Source organism: Chiloscyllium punctatum, chromosome 18 (assembly GCF_047496795.1).
Source record: "Chiloscyllium punctatum isolate Juve2018m chromosome 18, sChiPun1.3, whole genome shotgun sequence".
Classification (NCBI taxonomy): Eukaryota; Metazoa; Chordata; class Chondrichthyes; order Orectolobiformes; family Hemiscylliidae; genus Chiloscyllium; species Chiloscyllium punctatum.
The window spans coordinates 87,298,446-87,314,923 of record NC_092756.1 but is presented as its reverse complement, the minus strand read 5'-3'; the positions used below and the strand labels follow the sequence as shown (position 1 = coordinate 87,314,923).

General features: G+C 46.9%; 1 protein-coding gene across 1 annotated transcript in view; it reads right to left on the bottom strand.

The window, feature by feature from the left end:
* tmem184ba (transmembrane protein 184ba) overlaps positions 1-16,013 on the bottom strand; it is a 91,580-nt gene extending 75,567 nt beyond the window's left edge. The window contains exon 1 of the mRNA XM_072588274.1: positions 15,687-16,013. The gene's annotated coding sequence lies outside the window, so the exon portion shown is untranslated. The remainder of the gene's footprint in view (positions 1-15,686) is intronic.
* Between the last annotated feature and the right edge of the window lie 465 nt (positions 16,014-16,478).

Genomic DNA, 16,478 nt, shown 5'->3' with positions numbered 1-16,478 from the left:
TTCATCTAGTTTGCGTCAATTCAACCCCTCAATGGTTTAGACAGCCGAGATATGGCAGATATCCAACCATAACCATTGCAAAGCAGGTACAAGGTTCAGGAATGAATCAGAAGACACTGGCCAATAGGGAGCCTGATGAAGAAATAAAAGATTTCATACCGACAGCTAAATCTCATCAGACACACACAATGGTTCCTCAAAATGCAGTTTAAGGCATGTGCAAAATTGCACTTACGTAGCACCCCAGGAGGTTCTTTACCACTTTACAGCCAATGGAGTACTGTTTGAAGTGCTGCCACTGTTTTACATGAAATACAGAGTCAATTTTAGCACAGCAAGCTCCCACACACAATAACCAGTTCTGGTGGGCGGCACGGTGGCACAGTGGTTAGCACAGCTGCCTCACAGCGCCAGAGACCCGGGTTCAATTCCCGCCTCAGGCAACTGTCTGTGTGGAGTTTGCACATTCTCCCAGTGTCTGCGTGGGTTTCCTTCGGGTGCTCCGGTTTCCTCCCACAGTCCAAATGTGCAAGTTAGATGAATTGGCCATGCTAAATTGCCTGTAGCGTTAGGTGAAGGGGTAAACGTACAGGAATGGGTCCGGGTTGGTTGGTCTTCAGAAGGTCGGTGTGGACTTGTTGGGCCGAAGGGCCTGTTCCACACTGTAAGTAATCTAATCTGCTTGTTCCCCCAGTGTGGGTGGAGGGATCAATGCTGGTCAGGGCACAGCTGCCGTCCTTGGAGTGCGGCGCGATCTTCTACACCCAGCTGAGGCAACAAGCAGAGCTATAGTTTAACAACTTGCCTGAAAGAAACAGGACTTCCAACAGTGTGTCGCACTCCCCCGGCAGTGCTGCACTCGGCCAGTAGTGCCTTGGAATGTCAACTCGGATTGTGCTCCAGAATGTGGAGGGAAATTCAAAACCTAACTTGGAGCTTAGAATGACATCCATTGAGATGAAGCTGACATCCTAGATAACACAAGACTCCTTCACAGATTTATCTTGACAAGGGATGGGAAGATATCAAGTATGGTACCTCTTAAAGTCATAGAGATGGACAGCATGAAAACAGACTCTTCGGTCCAACTCATCTTAGCCCACCAAATATCCTAGCCTACTCTAGTCCCATTTGCCAGCACTTGGCCCATATCCCTCTGAACCCTTCCTATTCATTGCAGCGTTTTAAATGTTGCAAATGTACCAGCCTCCACCACTTCCTCTGGCAACTCATTCCATGCACGTGCCAGCCTCTGCGTGAAAAAAGTTGCCCCTTTGGTCCCTTTTATCACGTTCCGCTCTCAACCTAAACCTATGCCCTCTAGTTCTGGATTCCCTCACCCCAGGGAAAAGACTTTGTCTATTTATCCTATCTTCTTCCTGAACACTGTCCTGTAATCCCAGAAAAGGGAAGGAGAGGGTACATCGCAAGCAGAGACACGATGTAAGATTGTGCTCAAATGTATCACTTGTTGGTAAAGAACCCAAGTAAAAGTTGAAAAGAGGCACATGGCTTAAGCTTTTTTCATCTTGCACTTATCAGGACAAATGCAAGAATACCAAATGAGAAACAATGTAATAGCCCATGCCCAAGACCAGGACAATTTCCAGGGTTGGCACAAAAAGGAACAAGTCTCTGGCAAGGACCAGTTTGGACATGTTCCTTTTGTTTGCAGAGAGTGGGTCTCCTGCACACAAAAGCAATATGTTCAAGTCTTACCCTTTTTTTTTCTTTTGCCTCCCCCCCCACCCCTCCTCAAATTACCAGAGACCCTACAGTTCCTGGGTTAAAGTCCTGCCTGCTTATCTGGACTGAATTCTGTAATCTAAGGCTATCCTTCTCACGATTTAACACCCCAATTTTTAGATCATTTGTGAACGTACTGGTCAACCTTCCAACATGCAAGTCTCAAGTCACTTATATGAACAAGGAGAAGGGCCCCAACACTGACCTCAGAAATCCTTCTGGACACAGACTTCCAGTCAGAAAAATGCCTCTCAACCTACTGTTTCCTGCCACTCAGCCAACTGTGGATCCAAATTTCCCTGGATTGCATCAGCTCTTATCTTTGTTATCATTCTCCCACAAAGGACCTTATCAAACGCCTTGCTGAAATCCAAGTAAATTACACCAAAAACCTTGGTCCCATCTACACACGTATATATCACCTCTTTGAAAAATTCAAATCAAGTTGGTCGGACCTGACCTCCCCTTAAGAAAACCACGAGAGAGTTTCAATTCATTCACAGGATGAGGGCGTCACTGGCTAGGCCAGCATTTAATGCCCATCCCTAATTTCCCAGAGGGCAGTTAAGAGTCAACCACATTGGCTGTGGGTCTGGAGTCACATGTAGGCCAGACCAGGTAAGGACAGCAGTTTCCTTCCCAAAGGACTTTAGTGAACCAGATGGGTATGCTTCAAGATTTTTCAAGGGTGACTAAAGACACGTCTGATCGAGACAGAAAATGAATTTGAATCCTAAGAGAAAGTAACGCAAACGGTTTGTGTTGTCAGATGAAGGAGGAAGATTTATACAGCGTCTTTCATCAGACCAATTTGTTCACAAATCGATGAGTCATGACAGCATTTACTGTACTTCAGCCAGTCCCTTCCCACTTACACACAAGAAAGTACAGACGTCATTTTCCTGAATACATACTGAACAGGAGACACAGAATACACAGCAAGCCCTCAAGACAGAAAAGGGGGAGACAGAGGGATACAGAGGGAGACAGAACAAATAGAGAGGGGGGTGGATCCAAAAAAAATAAAGAGGTGGGGGGAAAACAAATAGAGGAAGAAAAAGAGGTAGAGGGGGAACAAAAAGATAGCGGGGGGGGGGTTGAACAACCGGGGCAGGGGAACCAAAGAATAAAAGAACAAAAAGAGAGGAAAATAAATTGCATTTGTCTAACCTCTTTCACAACCCACAGTTTATACAGCTGGAGCAGCACACTGAGACATGTTTATGGACTGTCAACGCTCTTGGAGTATCAGAACAGGAAGGAAGGAAGGGTTGGCACGCTAAAATTTTAATTCCTAATTGTTAGCCCTGACAGTTTACTTTCCCCTCCCTTGGGCTAATCTCACACTCACCTCAGAGTCACGGGGCTCTCAGTTCAAGTTCCACTCCAGGGCTGGAGATAAACTGTAGATTGACAATTCAGCGCAGTACTGAAGGAGGGCTGTGCATGGGAGGTGCTGTCTCTGACACAAGACATTAAATCAATGTCCCCCTTACCCAGCTCTGTGTTTGGATGTACCTTAGAAGACCCTAAGCACTTGTTCAGACAAGGTCAGGGGAGTTAACCCACTGTCCCAACCAATACTTAACCCTCAATCATTTAACATTCATTCTTCTATTCTCCAATGAAAGAAAGAGGGCATTTCACAGAACCTTATAAAATTCTAACAGGGCCAGACAGGGTTGTTCCTGATGACCAGTGAGTGCAGAACCAGGGGTCAGGTCAGAGGGATACAGGATAGGCCATTTAGGTTTGAGATCATAGAATTCCTACAGTGTGGAAACAGGCCATTTGGCTCAACAGGTCCACATCGACCCTCGTATGCCACCCAGACCCATTCCCTTACCCTATCACACTACACTTCCTGACTAATACATCTAACCTACACATCCCTGAACACCAAGAGGAAATTTAGTATGGCCAATTACCCTAATCTTTGGACTGTGGGAGGAAATCGGAACACCCAGAGGAAACCCATGCAGACACGGGGAGAATGTGCGAACTCCACACTGATAATTGACTGAGACTGGAATAGAACCTGGGTCCCTGGCGCTGTGAGGCAGCAGTGCTAACCACTAAGCCACCATGCTGCCCAAATGAGGAGACATTTCTTCACCCAGTGATGGGTGAGCCCTGAATTCTTCGCTACAGAAAGCAGTTGAGGTCAAAGCATTGCATGGAGAAGGAGAAAGGTATAGTTCTTAGGACAAAGGGGAATCAAAAGGATAGGAGAAAGTGGGAATGGGGGAACGGAGTTGGACGATCAGCCAGGATTGGATCAAATGCCAGAGCAGGTTCGAAGGGCTGAATGGCCTCCTCCTGTTTCTATTGCTAATCAAGGTTACGTAGTTATCATTCTGTAATTTGGTTAAGCTTACTGAGAGCATGTTAGCTGCCATGCTGCCCAAATTACAACTTCTTTGACCAGAGTAATACTCTTCAAGATGTCAGCAAGGTCATAAACCATTCCACATAGATGCAAGTTTTTTTTCTTTTCAAATTTTTTTTTTTGCACTGCATTTAGTTTGGAATTAGCTCACAGTAAAAAAGGAGTTTTTTATTCGAGACATACACAGCAATGGCTGCAGCTGTAAAGACCATTCGGCCCATCAGGTCTGTTCCACCATTCAGTGAGATCACTGGCTGATCTGATAATCCTCGACTCCACTTCCCTAAAACCCTTAATTACAGATTAGTGTTTTCATAGTCGAGTGTGTGTGTGTGGTGCTGGAAAAGCACAGCAGGTCAGGCAGCATCCAGGGAGGAGAATCGACGTTTCGGGCATAAGCCCTTCATCAGGAATGAGGCTGGCAGCCACCTTGGAACTGAGGAAGGAGATGTGGCTGCGGGAGCAAGGTTACTCAAGGACGTGGCTGAAGAGCTTCAGGGCAGAGGAGAGGACTTAGGGAGTACAGTGAGAGAGGGACTGGAGGCTCCCAACCTCATTCCTAATGAAGGGCTCCAGCAAAAACTGTCGATTCTCCTGCTTCTCGATGCTGCCTGACCTGCTGTGCTTTTCTAGCACCACACACTCTAGACTCTGATCTCCAGTCTGCACTTTCTTCTAGTATTTTAACAGAGCCGAACTCTGGACAGAAATGATCCCAAGTGCAAGTCTACGCCACCACTGTACCAAAAACAGAACCGTCTCTACAGCAACCACCCCAACCACACCCCACAAAGATATCCCTCCTTTGGACATTTATGGAGTTGGGGGGGGGGGGGGGGGGGGAAAGAGTAGAGAGAAAACACTCCAACCAGAGAGTGACATAAATAAGTCAACAAATAAAAAAACTTCAGGGGTAATTCAGGAGAACCTCCACTGAGTTGTTCCAATGGGGAGAAAGTGAGGACTGCAGATGCTGGAGCTCAGAATCGAGAGTGTAGTGCTGGAAAAGCACAGGTCAGGCAGCATCCGATGAGCTGGAGAATCAATGTTTCGGGCATAAGCCCTTCGTCAGGAATGTTTTTACAATGTAGAACTCATTCCCAAACTTGTATTTACATGACATGGGTCTCAATGGCAAGGTCAGCATTCAATACCCATCTTTCAGGAACATCTTGGGCCATGCCAGAGACAGTTAAGAGTCAACGACATTGCTGTGGTTCTGGAGTCACACGTGGGCCAGATCAGGTAAGGATGGCAGATTTCCTTGCCTGAAGGACATTTGTGAACCAGATGGTATTTTACAACAATGACAGCTTCATGGCTGAATCTTATCATCCAGTGCTGTACAGAAACATAGATAATAGAGGAGTAGGCTATTCAGCCCCTCATGCCTGCACCACCACTCCATGACATCATGGCTGATCACCCAACTTAGTACCTTGTTCCCACTCGTATCCTGTAACCTTGGATCCCTTTAGCCCCTGGAAGATACAATGCATGAAAATCTGCTCCCAAATATTGTGACTGAGACTAATCTTTCAAACCCAGATCTTTCATTGACCGAATTTTAAGTTCCACCAGTTGCTGTGGTGGGATTTGAACTATGGCCACCCCCAAACCCCTTTAACCTTTGCCTTTAGGTTCTAGTCCAGATGACACTAACACCACATCACCATTTCCTCTTGACCTGCTGCAGGAGTGGAGATGAACAGCATAAGTACATTTAAGGGGAATAGAGCTATGTACTAAGGAGAAAGGGATGGAAGCAATACTGACGAATTAGGATAGCAGGAACCTAATGTGATGCAGCAGAGTGTGGGCCGAATGACCTGCACTGTGTTACTTGTAAAAAGTGTACATCACACTTGGCCCATCCTGTAACACCTCGTGCACTCAATCTTATCATGCAGTGTTGTGCAGAAACATAAATAAAAGAGGTGATGGCCATTCAGCCCCTCAAGCCTGCACCACCATTCCAGTGACATCATGGCTGATCATCCAACTTAGTACCTTGTTCCCACTTAGCCTATAACCTCAGGTTCCTTTAGCCCCTGGAAGTTACACTGCATGAAAGTCTGCTCCCAAATATTGTATTCATTAAGATTGGGCATAAGACCTAGAACAGACTTGATGGGCTGAATGGCCTTTCAGTCAATTAGATCATGGTTCATCAATACTGCCTTTTCCCCAAACCCTTGATTCCCTTACTGTTTGAAAAATCATCTCAGCCTTGAATGGACTTAAAACGGCAACATGTTATTAGAGATATTTTCTAATTAACCTGCTCAGAAGTGTTATTACTCACTGCTGGAACAGATGAAATTTAAACCCAGGTCTCCTGTCTCAGAGGTATGGGCACTACCACTGTGCAGAAGCCCCACCACTTTATAATTTTTTGCAGCTCTAAAGGCTCAAGTGTAAGAAAACTAGTTAACACATTAACTGGGAGATCAAACCATTTCCAATTAAGCTGGAACCTCCATGCTACACAAGTCAACGCAGTTGTGACACAGAACACAGACCACTCCGACACAAAATGGCGTCAAAGAAAAAAGTGGACAGGCATTTGTGAATATGCCTTTCTCTCAGACTCTCTTTGCGAGTTGTTTAAAAAGCTGCAGCACAACAACAGGGACAAGGAGGTTTTTACACCCTTCCCCCCCCAGGCACTGGAACTATTGGCACAAGGGAGAGGTGATGGTAATATCACTTGATTTAGTGATTGAGAAACAGAGGTCTAATTATGAGGCCGCAGGTTCAAAACCCACTACAGATAATGGAAAAATGTAAATAAAATCAATAAAAAAATTCAGGAACATAAAGCCGGTCTCTATAATGGTGACCATGACAACAAATCATTGACTGTTGTAAAATCCCATTGGTTCACTAATGTCCTTTAGGGAAGGAAATCTGCCATCTTTACCTCGTCTGGCCTACGTGTGACTCCTGCTCAACTACTGAACTCTGCACTGCCCTCAAATGACCTACTTAACAAAGGCAATACTCACATCCCATGACAGTTAAAACAAACAGTCGTATCTCAGTGGGCAGCACAGTAGCTCAGTGGTTGGCGCTGCTGTCTCACCGCACCAGGGACCTGGGTTCCATTCCACCCTTGGGTGACCATCTGAGGAGTTTGCACATTCTCCCCCCAGGTTTCCTCCGTTTTCCACCCACAGTCCAAAAGATGTGCAGATTAGGGGGACTGGTCAAGGTAATACACGGGGTTACAGGATACAATGGGGGGCTGGGTTTGGGAGGAATGCTTTACGGGGGGGTCAGTGTGGACTGAATGAGCCAAATGGGCACCTTCCACACTGTAGGGATTGTATTTAAGACCTGTCTTCTGAAATTACTCTAGGAGGCCAGCATTCTGTCACCTTTTATTTCCATGCAGAGAGTCCTTGACACTGACCCAGCTCCCACAGAACAGGACCTCACACTCCTGTTCATATCTGTCAGCCAGGGCTCCCCGATTGGATCAGGTTTAGAGCCCCAATCAGGGAACTCAGATTCTATGCGGCCCCCTTGTTACATTCACTCCATCCCTCCCACTCTGGGTCAGAGGATTTGGGCTGGTTCTTCTTTTGTGGAGCTCCTCCTGGGGTGTTTTAGCACAGGGTCAGGTTCCTCCAACTCTGCCTCGGATCCGGGCAATGTGTAGCACAGTCCCTAGCCTCTTGTCCCTGGAGCATCTCGGAAGAAATTCAGTCTCTTCTTCAGGCGGCAAAGGCATTGAGGCAGCAACATCCACCGGTGTCCATCTCAGATTCCGAGGTTTCTTCAACCCCTGGAGGAGAGGGAGAGCCCATGGGTTTTGAAAAAGTCGGAAAGGCTGTTGAAGAGCCAGGCATGTTTTATTCCTGCCCTGCTTGCAGCTTTCTGATGGTCCACGTGCTCGTTCAGGACTGTCACATCCACCCAAACATTATACATCACTGCACCCGACCGCGCGTCGACCCTGCCTCTTACCCATGTGCAGGGCTATTCCTCTGGTCCCTACACCAAGCTTCAACCCTGAAGTAAACTCTCTCTCGTTTAGCGGAGTCTTGTGTCCAGCACTAGCGTTCCTGATGCAGTGTCACCCTCCCGTCCAAGGTCCAGATTTAAGCTGCTGTGCAGTCTACTCCTTGTCGGCAACTCTGCTGGAGCTATCCCTGTTGTTGTGTGAGGGGAATGGTCCTATAATCAAACTGGAACCAGGACAATTTGGGATCTCGTGAAGCTGTAGGCTGTTTCTTTAAGTCTGCTTTCTTTCTACCAGACCATTGGATGATGCATGGTAGGGAGGGGTCCTTATGTTGACCATCATTAAATATTTAGGAAATACTCAAAATGTCCTGCTGGTAAAAGATGGCCTGCTTTCTGTGACCAACATTTCCAGGAGTCCGTGCATTGCAAAAGATGTGCGTGGTTTCTCTATCATCTCCTCTACGTTTGACAAATGAATTTTCTGCACGTCCAACCGCTCTGAGTGGGCATCCAGTGACCGAGAACATTAAGCCCATGAAAAGGACCTGCATAGTCAACGTGTCACTGAGTCCAGGGTTTACCCAGCCATTCCAATGTGGGGGGACCGACCAGCAGTAATTCTTGTCTTCATTGGCACTCTGGGCACTGCCTCACCAACACAGCAGCCAATCCTGGCCACCAGAAATAACTTCATTTTGCAAACCCCTAGATGACCACGTTGGAGTTCAGCCAGTACCTGGTGATGACCATTGCTCAGGACAATCACTCTTGCTCCCCATAATAATCTGCCATCCTCTGATCTGGTGTCTCCGGTTCCAATTCTGGTTCTCCCATCACCATGAGCTGTTTCAGTTTTGCCAGGCCCGGATCTTTCTAGGTCCAAAGTCGGATATTGTCAACTGTGTCTGGAAGCGTATCCAGAAAACTTAAAACCATTATGGACTCTTCCAGTGGTGGCTCATTGCATTCACATTCACTACTTGGCTTCCCTGTTGGTGTTCCGACTTGTAACTGTCTGCACTTAGTATTACAGCCCACCACTGAACGTGGCCTGAAGCTATGCCCAGCCCTGCCTTGTTCTAAGTAGGGCGAGCAGGGGTTTGTGCTCCATTATTATTACAAATTTACATTTGTAAAAAAGGTATTGGTGGAACCTCCTGCTCCAAATATGACCACGAAACCTTCCTTCTCTATCTGGGTGTATTTACACTCTGGATTAGCCAAAGTTCTGGATACATACATTGTTGGGCGTTCCTCTTCATTGGGCCACCTGTGAGCTAACATTACCACCCTGATGCGGCATAGGGAGGCAATGCACATCAGTACCAGATCTTGATTGAGATCACAGTGCACCATTAACAGAGGATGATAGCTGTTTGTTCACTTCCTTGAAAGCTACATGACCATTTCCAAAGCTGACCCCTGACGCTAAGGGGCCAAGATGGAGGTCAGGTTATGAATGAGCTTTCTGTAATAACTCAGCAGCCCAAGGAAAGACCCAAGCTCTGGTACAGACTTTTGATCGCCCTCATTTTATCTTCCAACCGGTGTAACCTGGTCTTGTCAACACTGTAGCCCAAGTACGTCTCTTGGGGTGCCTGGAACACACATTTTTTTCCCCTTCTAAAAAGGTTGACAACTGCCTAGGAGAAACATCTATGTCCAAATTCTCTAAGCAGTCCTTGCTGGTCTTCACTGTTATTAGCACATAGAGGTGACATCATCTAGATAAATGGTGAGCTGGGGTAGTCCTTGTAAAACGTTCGCAATCATTTGCTGAAAGACTGCACTGACTGACGATACCCCGAATAGCAGTCTTGTATATTAGTACAAACCCTTATGGCTATTAACTGGAGTCTACTCCTGGGAATCCTCTTCTAACCACAATTAGAAGTACCCATGGCTCATGTCCGGCTTTGTGAAGGACAGCCCACCCACCCCCACCAGCTCGGTGTATAAATCCTCGGTGTGAGGGATTGGGTATTTATCCAGCTGCAAAAAGTGGCTTACCATCCCCCAAAAAGGCAAACTGATCCACCGCAATTCAAAAATCGGTGCAAACACAGTGCTACCCAATCCACAAACCGGACTGGTCTGATCATTCCTTCGCTTCCCAGCCTTCTGATTTCTGCCCATGAGGCAAATGGCAGTGGGTGGGCCTTGGAAAAATTGCAGCCTTGCTTCCTGGTCAACATGCAAGGTGGCCTTAGCTCCTTCAATAGTGCCTAGACCTTCCTGAAGAACCTTTGGGCATTTAATTAGGACTTCACTCAGGCAGCCATTTCCAAATCTAGAAATGTTGAGCCAATCAAGGTGAATCTATCTCAACCAATTTCATCCCAACAGGCTTGGGCCTGAAGCGTTTTACTACAAAATCAGTGGTAACTGAACCAGCAGCTTCTCAGAAGAGACCATAACCAAAGTTGTACTTTTAATCTGTATAGTTTCCAGGTTTAGACTTCAGCCTAGCTAAAGTCTAGTGGAAAATTTTATTAAAGACTGCTTTCACTGAAATGGCCATGCTTGTATCAACTTCCATTAGAACCAGGTGACCATTTAATCAGACGTTTATTTTGATTGGTTCGGATTTGAATATTGGTGAATAATTTACCTGTTCCAAGCCAGCTGTAGATAGACTTTCCCGAATACCGGCTTATGAGTTCTCTTACTCCATTTAGGTTTAGTGGGACTCTCTTGCTGTCTCAAGTCTGCAGACCAGCAGCAACCACAATGGCTTGCCTGCCTGGATCCTGAGGAAAATTTTAACCATTTGGCCAAGGCTTGGCTTTGTTTTGGGGTTTTCTGTGGGCTGACCTAGAGCCCCTCTGTTCAGGATACACCCAGAGTGAGGCTGTGCAATGGTCCTGCACTTGAGTGGTTTTCCCCAAGCTCATTTGGACTGGCGAGGGTGTTCACTTCCAACAGAACACCCTGTAACTCATATGCTCCACTTGCTGCATTTCCCAATGATAAAGCCAGTTATAGAGCCTGTTTGAAGTCCTGTTGGGCTTCAGCTAGTAGGCACTTTTACATGGTTACGTCATTAATCCCATATTCTAAACGGTTTTCCAGGATCTCATTCAGGGTTAATTCAAAGTCACATGCCTCTGCCAGTCATCTTAACCTCGTCAAAAATCCCGACACAGATTCCCCCGGTTGTCGAATTGCTGAGTGAAACCAACAGTACCTCAGAAATAGAGGAGGCTTGGAGTTTATAATATTCCGCCTCTAAAACCATCAACCCTTGACAGGTTTTCATATCTGCTGCCTCAGGGAAAGTTAAGCTCCTAATAACCAAAAAAGCTGCGGGTCCACAAGCAGTCAGGAGAATGACTCGTTGCTTTTCATCTGCCCCAATATCATTTGCCCGTAAAAAAATTTCGCATACGCGTTCTTTCCATATACTGGGCCCTGTCGTCGAAGCCAGGATCGATTGAGTCAAGCTTCCCAGATAGTGGCATGATGCCAAAAATCCTAAACCTAACTGAAGGTGCGTGCTTTTTTCACATAGCCATTGAACCAACTCCAGAGGCTGGTACTGTGCCACGAAGTCAGGCTTTATTTACACATGTGGAGTCCTTGACACTGATCCAAATCCCTCACAGCCAGCTCTCAGAGTGAACAGAACCTCTGACTCTCCTGCTTATACCCATCAGCCAGGGCTTCCCGATTGGGGCTGTTAACCTGATCCATTCAGGGAACTCCTGAGGTCCACCTGCACTGACCTTGTCATAATCACTCCACCTCCATGTCAAGAGATTCGTAGGTTTGAGTCCCATGAACCAGCACAGATAATCAGAGCGATGTCCCATTGGAGCACTGAGGGAGTAACCCTTTACCAGATGTGCTGCCTCCCTTATGCAACATTAAACCAACAAGTCTGCCCTCAGAGGGGTGTGAAAGACCGCAAAGAGGAGGGGGCGGGGACACATTTTAAAAAGTACTTGCTCACTATAAGACAACTGGTTTGGGACCTTGCTGTGCACAAACTGGGTGCCACGTTTGCAGAAAGTGACTTTGTGTCAAAAGGAGCCCGCGACACGCATTGAGACAATGGTGCTGCGTAAACGGTCGGCATGGTCGCTCAGTGGTTAGCACTGTAGCCTCACAGCACCAGGGACCTGGATTTGATTCCCGACTCAGGCGACTGACTGTGTGGAGTTTGCACATTGTCCCCACGTCTGCGTGGGTTTCCTCTGTGCGCTCCGGTTTCCTCCCACAATCCAAAAGATGTGCAGGTCAGGTGAATTGGCCATGCTAAGTTGTCCACAGTGTAGGGAATGGGCTTGGGTAGGTTACTCTTTGGAGGATCGGAGTGGATTTGTTGGGCTGAAGGGCCTGTTTCCATACTGTGGGGAATCTAATCTAAAATAAAATGTGACCCCAACAAAACCTCAAAGCTGTTACGACGCTTTTTAAAGTTTGCCTGGGATGCGTTAGTTTGTTATGCTGGCAAACGAGGCGACCATTCTGCAGTCCAAGATGAAGCTGACTGAGGCAGGAGTGTGGGGGAGGGGGGGGGCGGGTGCGGGGAGGTTTCCTCACTGTAATGCAGTCGCTGAGAATCAGGAGGTTAAAAAATAGTGAGGCAGAAACACCCAGCAAACAAACATCAGACAAGAGAGTCAAAAATTCAGCAAACGTATCAGTTCAGCAACCTCTTGGCAAAACTATTCGCTGATCCGAATGGTTCACTCTGTTTCTCTCCCCATGGATGCTGCCCAGCCTGCTGAGCACTTCCTGCGCCTGTTCTGTTTTTCCATATCGCTCTTGTTCACGCAGCCCTGTGGGATCTTTCTTAACTTTCACCGGAACAGGTCGACGTGACCTTGGAGTAACATTTCGTGCACAGAACGACGTGCTCGGGTGTCCCAGCGGAGTGTGGGCCAAGGTAAGGCACAAACAATGGACAATAGCCCCATTTGTGGATGTTAATGACACCAAGCTACATCCTTGAGGCTCCACAGAGGCAGCCTCTCGACTCAAAACATGTCAGCAGCAGTCAGAGCAGGAGGAGGAGGAGGAGAAGACAATTTAAATAAACACACCATGCAGTATATGCCATCTGTACCATCACCTGCCTCTTGGCTGCAAACTCAGTACAAAGCCTCTCACAAAGGACATGACAATGAAATAAAAAAAAAGAACCAGAAATCGCTGGAGAAACTCAGCAGGATTGGCAGCAACTGTGGAGGGAGGGGAAAAAAAAACAAGAGTTAGCGTTTTGAGTCCAGTTCTGAAGAGGGGTCACTGGACTCAACGTTAACTCTGCAGAAGTGGGTACTGCAGATGCGGGAGATTAGAGTCAAGATTAGAGTGGTGCTGGAAAAGCACAGCAGATCAGGCAGCATCCGAGGAGCAGAAAAATCAACATTTTGGGCAAAAGCCCTTCCTGATGAAGGGCTTTTGCCCAAAATGTTGATTTTCCTGCTCCTCGGTTGCTGGCTGACCTGCTGTGCTTTTCCAGCACCACTCTAATCTCAACGTTAAATCTGCTTTCTCTCCCCGCAGGTGCTGTTAAAGCTGCTGAGTTTCTCCAGCAATTTGATTTCGCTTCAGATTTCCAGCATCCACAGTCTTTTGTTTTACGCCAAAGGAAAATACCCGAATTCAGATAGCGACCTTAATGTGGGAAAGCACGCAAAGATGTTTCACAGAGAGCTGAATCAAATAAAAATTGACATCAAACAAAAGGAACCATCCTGGGGGTCTTACAAGTGGAGAGGAAAATCCAGAGCTTAGGACAGTGCTCCCCAAACCTCTCAACCACCCCCTGCAACACATCAGCATGACCGCATTTCGAGATTTGAAACATGTCCTGAGCCCTCGGTGAAAAAAAAATTGAAAATCACACAACAGGTTTATTTGGAAGCACTAGCTTTCGCAACACTGCTCCTTCATCAGATACCTGATAAAGGAGCAGTGTTCAGAAAGCTAGTGCTTCCAAATAAACCTGTTGGACTATAACCTGGTGTTGGGTGATTTTTCCATTTTTTTTCACCTCAGTCCAACACCCGCACCTCCACATTAAAAATAAAATTGACATAGGGGAACTTGGCAGAGAAGATATATATGGGTGCAGTTGGGGCAGATGTACAGAAGGGGGTTGGTGGTTGGGAAGCTGTGAAAACTTGTGGTGCCCTCAGAGCACACGACACCAAACTTCCAGCTCACTTAGGGGTCCTCAACCCTCTGCCCCCACCTTGGGAAACCTTGCCTCAGGATGGGGGGAGGGGGGCACCAATGAGCATACAGAAACAGATCAAGATGTGCAAGAGAGGGAGAAAGAGCGCAAGCGAGTTTGAGGACCAGTTTAGACAATTCAATGGTAAACCTGTTGCTTGCCACTGTGAAAATAGCCGCAAGACCAACTCCAAATCACAACGGGAAATCTCACACGTCCCCGACCCCAAGACAAAAATGCGAAAGCAGCAAAGCAAGGGTAAACAAAACTGCAAACACATGAATATAATTCAAATTTAATTTAATCTAATTATAGCATTCAGTGATCAAAGATCAAATCTGGAGCCCCGAACAATGACACCCCCCATCCCGCCAACTCTCCCTCTATACTGAATTGAGTCAGCACCAGGGCATCTGTCACTGGCATAACACCATCAGAAGGACTGGGATTCATTTCTGGAGCACTGCTGATGTGGCCAGAGATTGTTTGTGTAAAACCATGAGGTTACTGCAGTGCAAACGTGAGAAGAGTTTGGGAAGTCTGCTCACTGTCCATCCACATCACCACCACAACTCCACACACTCCGACCCCTTTCACCCCCCACACCCCACCAAAGTGACTGGAGGGGGGTGGGGGTTTCAAAACACTGAATATAGATTTGCCAGACAAGCAAAACAGCAGCGGTCGAGGCCTACTTCTGTGCGTGAGCTGCAGTCACCAGGCCCCTCAGATAGAAAAAAAGACTACACACACACCTCAGAGAGAGAGAGAGAAAACGAAAAATAAAATCATTCAGAAACACCTGGCAGAAAAGAGAGGAAAAAAAAATTCAGGAGGACCTTCCATACACACACAAAAAACCTGACTTAAATCAAAACATTTCCAATCAATGATGAGGGGTGTAAAAAGCAAATCCAACTTGGAAGCAAAAATGAACTGTTGTGAGAGAAGAGGAAACAGCATCCCACATGGAAAACTGGCCAGAGACTTAAAAACAAGGATTTTAAAAAAAACAAAAGACTTAAAAGTTTCCTGGACTTTGTCACAAAGGGGGCGGGGGGAGGTTTCCAGCATTACATATTGAAAGAATAAATTTAAAAACAAACAAGAATCTGAAAGCCAAGGCTACTACAGGAAGCTTGCAGTATGCAATTCTCCAACCCGCATTTTGAAATGGGAGGGATCGCCTCCAAACGTTAACTTACAGCTTTGGACAGTGTGGGAACTGGTGGGGTGAAGAAAAAAGAGAGGTTGGCAAGGAAGTCATTCAGTTTGAAAAAGGGATTTCCAAACAAAATTGCAGAGCTGGTGGAGGAAACGCAGGCACGCTTCAAACACAGAGAGATCAGACAATTAAAGAAAACAAAAACAGCCCCAGGTCTCCCCTGGACTTACCTTTGCATGGCTGTGCTGGTGAGAGGCGGCTGGACGAGTGCACTGAGTGAAGCTGTGTGTGTGTGAGAGAGAGAGAGGGAGAGAGAGAGAGAGTGAGGGGGGGAATCAGTTCTCAGACAGAACTGAGGCATCAATTTTTAGGAGGGGGTGAGAGGGAAGGGGAATAAAGGGGGGTATGGGAGTGGGGGGGAAGATAGGAAGGTTGGTGCATTCACCAGGATTGCACTTGCCCCGACTCCCCACACGAACAGTGAGAGAGTGAGTGAGTGAGACTAGGATGCAGCAGCAGCTGAGACTACAGCGCAGCCCTGGACCAGCGATCCGCGATTAAAGGGCTGCACCGCCCGCGCCTGCGCACTGGCACCGCTTTCCACACACACGCCAACCAGGGTGACGTCATCCCCAGTCTCTTAAAGGGGCCGCGCCCCAGGGCAGGCTGGAGAAACTCAACTGGACAAGGGCAGCACCAAGAAATCCTGGGACCGCACAGCACAGAGTCATGGGAACTGTACACTTATAGATTTGGAGGTGCTGATTTTGGACTGGGGTGTACAAAGTTAAAAATCACGCAACCACCTGATGAGCAAGTGGCACTCCGAAAGCTAGTGCTTCCAAATAAACCTGTTGGACTATAACCTGGTGTTGTGTGATTTTTAGCTTTGTACACTTATAAAGGTTTATAAAATCATGAGGGACATGGGTAGGATAAATAGACGAGATATTTTCCCTGGGGTGGGGGAGTCCAGAACTATAGGGCATAGGGTGAGAGGGGAAAGATATAAAAGAGACCTA